The 12431-nt window shown below is 47.1% G+C and overlaps 1 long non-coding RNA gene across 1 annotated transcript in view; it reads right to left on the bottom strand.

Annotated features, from left to right (window-relative positions):
• The window catches only part of LOC309648466, a 44766-nt gene that overhangs the window by 16361 nt on the left and 15974 nt on the right, over positions 1–12431 (bottom strand). Inside the window, exons 2-3 of the long non-coding RNA XR_014256673.1 lie at positions 7972–8281; positions 16–7722 (exon numbers count right to left, since the gene is read on the bottom strand). This is a non-coding gene — a long non-coding RNA (uncharacterized lncRNA). The remainder of the gene's footprint in view (positions 1–15; positions 7723–7971; positions 8282–12431) is intronic.

The raw sequence follows: 12431 nt of genomic DNA on the forward strand, positions 1-12431 counted from the left end.
CCACAACTACTGAGCCTGCGCATCTGGAGCCTGTGCTCCCAACAAGAGAGGCCGCGATAGTGAGAGGCCCGCGCACCGCGATGAAGAGTGGCCCCCGCTTGCCACAACTAGAGAAAGCCCTTGCACAGAAACGAAGACCCAACACAGCCAAAAAAAAATAAATTAATTAAATAAATTAAAAAAAAAAAAAAAAAGAGCAGGAGGCATCTCTGAAACTTCAAAAAAAAAAAAAAAAAAGAAGTAAAGGACAAATGCATTCACATATTCACTGAGAGCCCACCATAAATATACTAGCTTCTCTTAACACAGTGCTGCGCAAGGGACACAGGCCTGTCCTTATGAGCTACAGAGGGTGACAGACAGTCAGATAACTGTGAGCTCATATGAGAACAGCTGGGTGCAGCCTGTTCAGGAAAAGTAACACATGCTGTTTAAAAACACAAACACCCCAACATAATGAATGAATGAATGAATGAAGACTTATAGCAGAGTGGTCTGGCCCAATCTGGGGGCAGGGAAGAGCCATTCAAACTGAGATCCGAAAAAAAGGATGGGCAGGAACTAACCCAGGGAAGACAGAGAGCTCCAGCAGGAGGGAGAACAAATGCCCAGGAGGGAGGGAGAGAGGGTCCTGAGTCTTTGGGACCAAGAGCACGCAGGGAATTTAGGTCTGGTAGGGATAACTCTGGTTGTTTCTCCAGGAACTGTGAGAAGTGGTGTTTTAACTACCTCTGGCCTCTTGGGTGGCCCAGATACAAGCCCCATCTTTCACTTCTGAGCAGGCCAGTTGAGCTGCATCAGTTCTGAGTGGACGTGTTAAGAGAACACCGGCCTGAGAGCACTGAGGCCCCACTGGCGGGAGGTCCTTGGACCACAGCCATGCACACAGTGGGAGGAACTGGGGGCATTTAGCTGGAGAAACTGGTCTCTGCCTTGAGCAGTTCAAGCCAGCTCGTGGCAGACAGAGGAGGGCTCGGAGTGAGCCTGGAGAGTGGCTCCCGAGAGCTCTGATCGACGGCTCCCTGTCCCAGGAGGCAAACTGTGGGACGTGGAGGAAGAGCCCGGCCATGGTGAGCGCCGCCCATGGCTCCTGGTCTCAGGAGGCCACACAGTGCCTCCCCACCTCTGGAGGCAGGCGCTGGACACGTCGGGGAAGCTATGGAGGGGCTTCCGCACTGGGACCCTGCGCTTTCCCTCAGGAGGGCCCAGGGTCCCCAAGTGGAACCTAAATCTGGCCCTCATCTTCACGCTTTTCCTCCCGCTCTGCCTTGGGCCAAGATGGGTGTATGTGACTCTCACTGTTGCAAGGGCAATAAAAAACAGACAGACAAAAGCATCCACGTGGATTAGGCATGAGTCAGTGAGAGGTCTAAGGGTGTTCTAGCCAGGGGCTTAAACTCTGTCCTGGGAACTCATTCGCAGCATGCCTGGACATGAGGCAAACGAATGCCCATCAGCGGCCCCAAGATCACACCTTCCTTTCAGCGACTGGGCAGAAAAGCTGCTTCTCATCCCTGGAGATTCAGGCATAAGTCCTGCATCCAACTCTCAGCTGGCCAGATGGGGCCACGGAACCACACAGTACCAGCCTCAGGAGACTGGCTGCAGGCAGCTCACTGATTCAGGCTGGACCACAGGTTCTCCCTGGAACTGGGGCCAGTGGAGGGGGAGGGGGCGCAGTTTCTAATCACCCAAACATCACGATCATGGACTGAGAATATGGGAGGAGCACTTTCCTCCAAGGAAAACCAAAGTGCTGTCAGTAGAAGAAGGAGGGAAAAGAGCTGGGCCATCAAAACCGACAGCTGTCCACTCCATTACAGAAGGACACCCACTCGTGGGCTCCCAGGTCCAACCCTACCTCCCCCAGCCTCCGCTTCAGCCCCAGAGAGCCTCCCACCGGAAGTGCTTGTGGACAGCAGGAGGGGAGCATGTCACCCAGTTTATACACTTTATCACATGCTTAGAAAAACCCACCTGTGAAGATGAGGTTCTCCTCATCTTCTCCACCCTCCACACTCATGTTTGTTGTTAAAACAGCCCCGTCCCCTGCTCAGCACAACGTTGCTGCTCTGAGAAAGTACACCTTCCCTATGACTTTAATTATCCTTCCAGACTCATTAGCACTAACAGCAGATGTTCTGACCTGAGGTGAGAAGGGACCCGAGTGTGGGGTTTTTCCTGAGCTTTTCTTCCCGATTCTTTAAGAAGTTTTTCACAAAACATAGTATTTTTCTCTTTGGGGCCAAAAAAAAAAAAAAAAATGGAATTACATTTCTGACTTTTCTCCCTTCTTATAGAAATATTTATGATCTCTCTACTAAATAATGTATTTGAGGACAACTGTACATAGTGTATAGGCATAAAATAGGATGCAAGATTTTAAATTATGTAAACCTAATTAGACTAAAAGTCCTCTTCTACAGCCCCACATTTAGGTTTCCACATTCAAGGTACATGTTTCCTCCTTAGGTGAGTCAATATAGGTACCACTGTCCCAAAGATTCAAATTCATTACAGTGGGTGTTTGGAATTTTTTTAAAGCTTTTTTCTCATGCATACACACAGAAAGTTAAATGTTTTCTTTAATTTCTGAATGTGTAAGAAGATGTTCATGGATTTTAGGGGCACCAGACATGCGTGTGCAGAGCTTTCCCTTCTCTGCCCCCCTTCTCTCTATGGCTCCTCTGGGCGAGGGGACTGGATCGGGTACCAAGTAAGGTCAGGGAGAGTCATCTGGGGAGGAAGGAGCAGCTCTGACATGCTCTGAGCAAACTTTATGGCTTCCTCTTCACGTGCCCTTTCGTCACTGGCACTCCTCTTCCAGGAAGGGGAGCTGCCTTCTGTCCCACTCTGCCTCTGGACCCAAGAAAGCCCAGCCAGTTAGCACCATATGACTAATTCAGATTCATTGTCATGGATCAAATCGCAGCAAAATATTTCCAGTTGCCAGTCTCTGTTTTCCAATTGTCCCTCTGTTATCCATCTAAGTAAACATTTGTTCTGCTTATCTTTTTTGAGCAAAGACATGAATCACTCGCCCAGAAGAAAGCGCAGCAGCAGCTGTTGCGTATTAGGAATCGACATTTGGGAACAGGGCCTGCTAAATGGGACTCCAGTATGGGGTTTGCTTTTTATTTGTCCTCATCCTAGAAAAGGAAACTTAGGACACTCCGGGAGACTCACAGCCAGGTCTGCCTACCATTTGTGGAAGGACACTGGAACAACCAGAGGCCCCCTACTCAGAAATTCTTCTACTGGCTTGCCGAGGCACCTGAAATCCCACCCTTAGTGCTGCCCTTTGGCTGAAGATGCTATTTCCAGTAGGTTCGTGGGACAGTGCTGTGGTTTTGCCTGAGGTGGCTACACATGGACCGGTTTGCTGTCATTGAAGGCATCTTGCGGAGCCCTCTGTCAGACTCTGGCTTCTAAGGAAGGATGGGAGGGAACCTTAAAATGAGGGGCTCTCAGGGTTTGGGGGCTTGTCTGGTTTTGCAGCAACTTGCATGGAAAACATATTTTCTAATAGGCTCTGTGCTGGGCATTTCTAAAAGTTTCATATAGGTGATTTAATCCTCAAAACCCAGTCAGCTGGCAGAAAAGCCGACATAGTCAAAGCAGGCAACAGACAAAGAAACAGAAGTTTTGGATCAGAGAAGGTTTTGGGCCTGGTGGATTTTCCAGGCTGGGCTTGGAAGGGCAGACAAGGTTGACCTAGGTGGGGAGGAGGGAAGACTACACTTAGGTGGAGGAAAGAGCTTTTGCAAGTGTGGGTAAGATGGGGATGCTTGGGCATAATTCTAATGGACCAGTTGGAACCGAGCAGAGTTGAGGGTACAGATTCTGAGGAAGTCCCGAGCCCCTCTCAGGGCTCAGGGACTAAACTGGACAGACCCCCCCGCCCCAGGGGGGTGGGGCGGGAAGGGCAGTGATTTCATCAGATGATTCTTTAATCACTAAATTCCATCAGTCTTCTGCAGCCCAATGCCTAGCAGGAATCTGCTTGCCACAGGTGCTCAATAAGTGCATATTAGTGGGGAGATGGGAATGACTTTAAAGATGGTCTCCAGGATCACAATTTAAAATTTTTTACTCAAAAATATAAGAATGAAAAGACAAAGCTATCGACTGGGGAAAAAATTTGTAAATCACTTATTCAATACAACAAAGAACTTGTACCTTTAAATATACAAAGAACCCTCAAAACGCAACTGTAAGAAAACAAACAACTCAATTAAAAAATGGGCAAATACTTCAAGAGACACTTTACCAGAAGGATGTAAGGATGACAAACAAGCATGTGAAAAATATTCAACATAATTAGCCATTAGGGAAATAATGGCTTAAACTTAAAACCATAATGAGATACCATTATATACCTATTAAAATGGATAACATTTAAAAAATACTATCAATACCAAGTTCTGGCAAGGTCTAGCAACAGAAACTCTCATGCATTGCTGATGGGAATGAAAAATGGTATAGTCACTCTAGAAAAATTTTGGTCGTTACCTATAAACGTACACTCACCATATGACCCACACAATCCTACTCATGGTTGTCCTCCCAAGAGAAATAAAAATCTATCTTCACACCAAAACCTATATAAAAATGTTTGTAGCAGCAACAAAGAGAAACAAATATTGATACATGCAATAATTTGGATGAATCGCAACAGCAATGAGCCAAGTAAAAGAAACCAGTCTCAAGAAGTTACATGCATGTGATTTGATTCCACTTCTGTGACTTTCTTTCTTTTTTTTAATTTACTTTTTTTTTGTTCTCCTGTTTTTTTTTTTTTTAACATCTTTATTGGAGTATAATTGCTTTACAATGGTGTGTTAGTTTCTGCTTTATAACAAAGTGAATCAGCTATACATATAGATATATCCCTATATCTCTTTCCTCTTGCATCTCCCTCCCACCCACCCTCCCTATCCCACCCCTCTAGGTGGTCACAAAGCACAGAGCTGATCTCCCTGTGTTATGTGGCTGCTTCCCACTAGCTATCTGTTTTACGTTTGGTAGTGTATATATGTCCATGCCACTCTCTCACTTCGTCCCAGCTTACCCTTCCCCCTCCCCGTGTCCTCAAGTCCATTCTCTACATCTGCGTCTTTATTCCTTCACTTCTATGACATTCTTGAAGAGACACATTGTGGAGAACAGACCAGTGGCTACCAGGGGTCTGGGGTGGCGGGAGGCTATGTCTATAACGGGAAAACATGAGGGAGTGGGTTTATTTTGTGGGGGTGGGTGATGGAACGCTCCTGTATCCTGATTATAGTAGTTGTTACAGGAATCTACACATGTTAAAATTCCTAGATTTGTGTTCCATAAGGAAAAGGAGGCCTCCTGACCTGCCTCTGCTCCATGAACCAGACTGGAGAGGAAGCTGGGGGCCTATGCTTAGCAGCAGACTTTCCCCAAATCCCCCTGCTGTAGGTTTGATATTCACTCTAACCTTCAACAGGGTCAACCTCCCATCTTCCAAAAAGAATCGGGGAGGAAGTCACAGGCTCATGAGTGGGGGCCTGGGGCCACACTCCTCCCACGGAGTGTGTCCTGTGCCATGTGTGGTGTCTCCTAAGCCTTGTGTGGTGTGTCCTGAGCTGCTTGAGGTTCCACCTGGCAGATTGGCTCCTGCGCCACTGCAAACATAGTAGAACAAGGTCCCGAGCCTCTCCCATTTGTGTTCTATCCTTTGCACTATCAGGTTAAGGCTGTCAGCTCATTTTGTTAAAAACAATGTGGTTTGTGTTTCTGCTTGGCATTCTTGTTCTCTCATTTATTTGCCCCTTTTTTTTTTTTTTTGGTGGGGGGGTATAATTATTTAGAGGGGAAAGAGGCAGAAACTTCTTTGCCCTACCAGCTTAACCCAGACATCATAACTACATTATCAGAAAGCTACTGGGGGTTGTGCACCATTGAAAGGAGGGATTAAACCAAGAAAGAAAAGACAGAAGCTCCAGGAAGCAGGGAATCCAATGGCTGAAAGAGGTGAAGGAAATTCCCAGGTTGGTGGTGAGGAAGAACTCCAGACGACAGCTGTGTAGTCACCCAAGTATGGAACCAGCCTGTGACGTCAGAGGACTCCTCCAACAGCAATGGAACATCTGATACGTTCGACCTTGTGGAAAGTCCTGCTGAGAGGTTGTAAGCGTGGGAAAACTTAACCACATGTACAAAGGAAGTCAGGCAAATTGGCTTCAGAAAAAAAAAGGATAGAAACAATCAAACTATCCTAGTACACTACCTGACTCAACAGTGAACAATATTTATGTAATAAACAGTGAATGCTAATTTAACAAAAACTTGTGAGATAATCATTGTGAAGGAATGAGGGCGGGGGTGAGAGGAGAGGGGAGTAAGAAGGTCAAGGTCACACCACTAGTCAAAACAGGGAGCTGGGGTAGGACCCAAGCTTTTAGGTGCCTGCTCCACGACGCTTGTCATGGGGTGCCCAGAGCAGCACCATCGATTAGGGTGCAGTCAGGGTGTGTGGGCAGTGCAGAGTCCACAACAAGAGACAGTAGTATCCGTTGTCTGTCTTCCCCAGCAAGGGGGAAACTGCTTTGAACACCTCTGCGGTTCTGCCACCAGTGTGGGCTGGAGTGTGACAAGGGCCCTACCCTGGGACTCTGGGTCCTCAGCTATAAACTGGAAATGAGCAGCCTGCTCTGTTCCCAAGCTTGTTGGAAACAGACAGTAGAAGCCCAGCCTCACTTGCCAGTGCCCAGCCGGGAACTGGGACCACAAAGACCATATCTGAATTTCAGCTGATACTTAGACGCCTCCATCAGGATCCTCAGCTCAGAAACATGATGAAATCCCCTTCTTCACAGGCCTCTGGAGGAAGCAGGGCAAGGCTGCTCTTCTCATCAAGCATCTGAGTCTGGAAGAACTTATCCCCTAAAGCCCAGACAACAGTTGGAGGGACCAGCCTGGAGAAGGGGTGCTGGAAGAGAAAGGCAGACCGACACCCCACACACCAGGCTCAGGGCTCCCCACTCTCGGGAACTAAAGAGGTGTGTTAGGTCAGAGAGAGAAGTTCTAGAACTCTGATCCTTGTCCTACCTGTGACAGCCAAAGTTATTAGGTATTTAAGGACCATTTTCTTACTTTCCCTTTCTGAGGATAATTGACATTCATCTCATCTTTTTGTTTGTTCTAAGTCCTGCTTGTGAGCCCTTGACGGTGATGTTCCCCTGCCAGAAGTGCCTTCCCTCAATCTGACTCTTCTCCACTTTTCCAGAAAAGGGATTAGATGGGAAGGTCACAGGCCCAGGAACCTGTAGCCCAGGACTTCAGAACTGAAAGCCCAAACTCTATGACCCACCTCCTCTTCTAAGCCACTTACTGTTGTACCAGAATTGTGCAACTGAGTCTTTTTAATGTGACTGTAAACTCCCTGAGAACAGGAATTATATTAGGGTCAGCCAAGCTGTGTAACAAATAGGTCCAACATGCAAAGTTTAAACACAGTTGATGTCTATTTCCTGCTCACATGGCAGTCTTTGAAGTGTCACTCAGGGGCTCATGCTCCTTCTAGTTTGTGGCTCCACTTTTCCCTGGTTCCTCCTCATCATGTGTGTCCAGCTGATGGAAGCAGCAAAGGCATGGAGGAGTGTTCCCAGGGGCTTTTTATGGGTTAGGTCTGGAGGTAGAACACATCACTTCTGCTCACGTTCCCTCTGACAAAACTTAGACAGCCACACCAAACTGCAAATGAGAATGAGAGATGCAGTCTACTTGTGTCCCCAACCAGGGTGTGGCCTTGGTAGACCAGCTATTCTGCTCCCCCAGCCTCCTTTGATGCTCCACACCCCCCAGAGGCAGCACAGAGAGGGACCTTCAGAGGAAGTTCCAGAGAACTTGGTGAGGTTGGCCCAAGGCTGCTGGTGCTCTACAGAGAGAGAAAGCTGGCCATGTCAGGGCTGAGCTCTACCTGCGGACCCCTCACACCTGTACCTGTCGAGCTGCTCAGATGAGATGGGCCCTGCAGCAGCTGTGGTTGCATCGGAAAACAGACTGAAGGCTGGTCTTGACATCCACATAAACCTCAGCCTGGCCTCTGCCCGCAGAGGTAGCATCTGTGCAGAAATCCATGCCATGGTGCCAGGCAGGTAGGCATCAGGCACCTCTTGAGATGCCACTGTGTCAGGAAACTTGTATGTCTGGTCCACTTGTCCTGGTCACAGGCTGGGCAACATAGAAGATGCGGATGGCCTTGAAGAGAGTGGTTTCGGCAGAGTGGTAGAAACAAGGGCCAGACTAAGAGCTTAAGGAAAGAACAGAGATAAGTGGGCTGGAAGTTAACTTTGCCAATTAATTGGAAAAAATAGGGCCGAAGTTGGTAATGTGTGTCACAACTCATACACACACACACACACACACTCACACACATATACGGACCAGGTACCCCTCTCCAGAACCCTTGCTTTCTGCTGCCGCTGTGTTAGCCCCCATCTTTCCCATCTTTATTCCCCCCTGAGAAGCAGCTGACTCGGGATTCAGGTACGTCGGTGTCAGGATGTGGCTGCAGGTTGTGTTGTGTTTTGTTGTGGAAAGCCCACTGGAGTAGAAAGCATCCTTTTTAGATGCCCTACCTTCAAAATAGATCTTCACTCACCACCACAGCCACCTCCCTGGGCCAACTGACCGCAGTGTCCTGCCGGGACCACGGTCCCTGCCTGCTCACTGGCCTCCTGATCTCGCCCTTGCCCACCTAACCTCGTTATCCACACAGCTGCCCTTGTGATCTTCCAAAATTGTCAACCTGATGGTGCCTTCCATTGGCTTTCCACATCCCCACCTCTCTGTTCTCTTCTGCTTCATTTTCTTCACAGCAATTCATTCTACCCCTGATCGTACTTCACTTCTAGTCACTTAACTTGGTTATTTGCTCTCTCCCTGGAAGGCAAGGTCTGTAAGAGCAGGCCTTTGTCCTCTCCACTTTTGTGTCCCGGCACCTACTAGGCATGTCAATGTTTATCGAAGAGATGCAGTTTCTTTAAGCCTCAGCTTCCTCAGCTATCAAAGGGAGACAATAAATTCTTGTGCGCTTCACGTCGTCGGAGTTTGTGGGGACGGAATGAGAAAATGAGGCAGAGCAGACCCCAAGGTCTGTGACATTAGCAATGCCACGGGATCCTGGTTAAGGCTGCTGCCTAAGGATTCTAATTTTGCGGGATGCTTTCTTATCGTCACAGGCCCCTTCTGAGGTTGAGCTGTGGTGTCTTCACTAGAAACAATGGCCACAGTGCTCCTCCCGGTTGAGAAACCTGGGACTGTATTGAAAATAAATTAGTAATGCCTCATTCTCAATGAAAAAAGTCTCAGGGAGATTTATAATTTTATTTTTTCTAAGTGTACAGAATAACATAAATCAAAAGGAGCAATAGTCTACCTTGTGTTTTGACTACTTTGACCCTCTTCAACCTCTGCCAATTTTTATCTCATTTTTGTTTAACTTTATACATCAGAGTTTAATTTGAGAGCTGGTCAAGAAGACAGTGATGTATAGGTTACATCAAGTGCAGCCGAAATTACCCTGTCCCCGGGGACCTCAGGCTGAAGGGAGGGTCCCCATCCTGTTTCAGGGGGTAGAAGAGGAATGGTATAGTTTGCCCCTTGAACCCAGCCCCCCTCCACCCAGCAGGCTTCAGTGCTGCCTCTCGTTTATTGATCTGGCCAGGTTTGAGGCGCTCACAAGATTGCATCCATCCAGGGCTCAAGCTGCCCAGCACGGCCCCAGGCTCAAAGCATCAGCCACGGGGGACGATATCATTTTAGGAACCAGAAAAGGAGTTCTATTAGCATTGATTTTTCCTCTTCTTTAAACTGTTATCTTCTCTGGGAAAGTGTGCCCAGTTGGCACTGTTGTCTGGCCAAAGAGAACACTGGTCTTGCTTCCCTGAATGTCCGGAGCAAGGCCTGACATCCCATAGATTACTCGATAAGAATTGATACTTGAATGAATAAATGAGTTGCCTTCTGCTTTCTCATTAGTGTTGGTGCTCCAGCTGACCTCAAGTATTTTTGGAGAGGAGAAACGCAAATAGATGAATTGGGTCATTGACTTAAGAACTGGTGAGTTGCTGTTTGCCCTAGAAACTTCCTTATGGATGCTTGGGACCAGGGGGATCTTGAGGTCTTCTCATCCACCTCTCGTCTGTCACATCAGTGTTCACCAAGACAGCCTGGCCGGGGGCTGGACCACTTCTACTAAACACCTCCAGGGACAAGCCACTCAAGCGGTGACCCAAGGGTTAGCATTTTTTAAATGTACATTTCCTTCACAGCACTTATCACAGTTTGAAATTACAGACTTGTGCAATTATTTGATTAAAGTCTGTCTCCCCACTAGACCCTAAGAACACTGACAAGTTCTGTAATTAATTCGCCAGAAAAGTCTGTTTGTTCACCTGTATCTCTAGGGCCAGGCACAGGGCTTAACATCTGGGAAGTGCTCAATAAATATTTCTGAATGAATGAGTCCAAAACAAACTGGGGTGGGGAGGTGCTGTGATTTGTTGTTAGCAAGGCAGGAAAGAGGTAAAAATGCCAAGGTACAGAAGTCATATTACACCTGACCACCTAACCCACTGTCAATCCAAAGGCCAGTAAGGGGATTGAGGGAGGCATTAAAAGGTAGCTGGATCTGGGGACTAGGTGAAGATGCCAAGGGTGGCAAATATGTCTGGTAGATTCCTTGTTCTGGACTTGTACTGCCCCATACAGTAGCTAGTAGCTGCCTGTATGGCTACTGAGCCCTTGAAATGTGGCTGGTCTGAGTTGAGACGTGCTGTAAGCATAATACATACACCAGCTTTCAAAGATTTACATGAAAAAAGGATGTAAAATATATCACTAGTAATGTTATGTTGATGACATGCTGAAGTGAGAATTTAGGGCTATGATTGGTTAAATAAAATGCATAATTGAAATTAAGTTCACCTGTTTTTTTTTTTAAATGGGGCTATAATAAAATGTAGAATTGCATATGTAGCCAGCATTATATTGTAACACTGTTCTAGAGGAAAGTCCTTGGAGGAGTTATTAATTGGTCAAAAGCTTTCACATGAACACCCACCATTGGAAAGGCTGACAGTCTGTCTGTTCTGCAGCCAGCATGGTGCTAGGTACTCTACCACCTAGTTAAACAAAGGTTTATCCCTTTGATCCAGTAATTTTATTTTGGGGATGTCCTCCTGTAGAAGTAATCTGAAGTGTGAAAAATTCTTTATACATAAAGTTATAGTATATTATTGTAGTGTTATATAATATGAATGAAAAAGAGAAAATAACCTAAACATCTAAATAGCAGAAGAATGATAATATCAACTATAAGATCCATACAATGGAATATTATGCAGCCATCAAAAATTCTGTTTAACAAAGATTTTATTCTAACATGGCAAAACGCTGTGACAATGTTCAATCAAAAATATGAAATTCTAAATTGCACACACAATACGACTGTAACCCAAGAGGAAAAGCTCAGGGGAAAGCGAGTGGAAGGGGTTCTACCAAACCATTACAATCGTCTTTGGAGAAGGAGGTGAGTGACTTCCCTTTTCATCTTTCTAGTTTTACAATTAAATGTTATTTAGCAAGCTTTTGATAAAAGAGAATTGTACACATCTTGTCTCAAGTCAAAAGGGCCAATCTCAGGAGTTTGCTTGAGTGTTGTAAACAGCTGCGGATGGAGAGGCACGCCAATTCTGGATTGCCCCTTTGAAGCACACACAGGCACAGCAGGCAGTGTGTACCTGGTGGGTCATGCAGTCCCTTAGCCAAGTACACATGTCCTCCATCGACCTAAGACTCCTTGAGAACAGCCACTGCAGTGTGGTCCCCCTCTTTCCTCCTGCCCGGCAGAGAGCCGGCATGGCCCACAGCCCTGAAAGAGGGTACTGCACCTCTGCTGGTTTCCTGCCACACCCCTTCCTGCTCTCCTTCCCCTGCGCTGGGCCCGGGAGGCCCACCTGGATGGCTCTTTCAACCCTTGCCAACTAGCTTCTGGTGGGGTTTACCCAAAGTGGAGTCTTGGCAGGAGAGGGGAGGAAGGGAAGGCAGAGCAATGGGAGATGTCAATCCCTGGTCACCTCCCTGTGGGTCTTCTGAAGGTGGCAGGTTTAAGATGCCCTATTTCTGGTTTCCAGGAACCAATGACCATCTCATCTCGTTCCCCCCAAGCCTCAAGCTTTGACAGTTCTGTTCACCTTCTCTTGTGCATCCCTTCCCCCTTGCCATCAGCCTCTTCAGGAAATCCTTCTTGGATCATCCTCATTTGAGTGTGTCCACTTTCCTGCTGGGACCCCAAACTGACACGGGACTTAACTGAAATCACAGCGCCTGTGCCACCCAGCGTACCATGAAGAGAGGCACAAAGCACATCTGAAGATGCTTGGCGTCCTTGGGCCTTG

Source organism: Balaenoptera physalus (genome assembly GCF_965194825.1).
Source record: "Balaenoptera physalus genome assembly, chromosome: 19".
NCBI classification, from domain to species: Eukaryota; Metazoa; Chordata; class Mammalia; order Artiodactyla; family Balaenopteridae; genus Balaenoptera; species Balaenoptera physalus.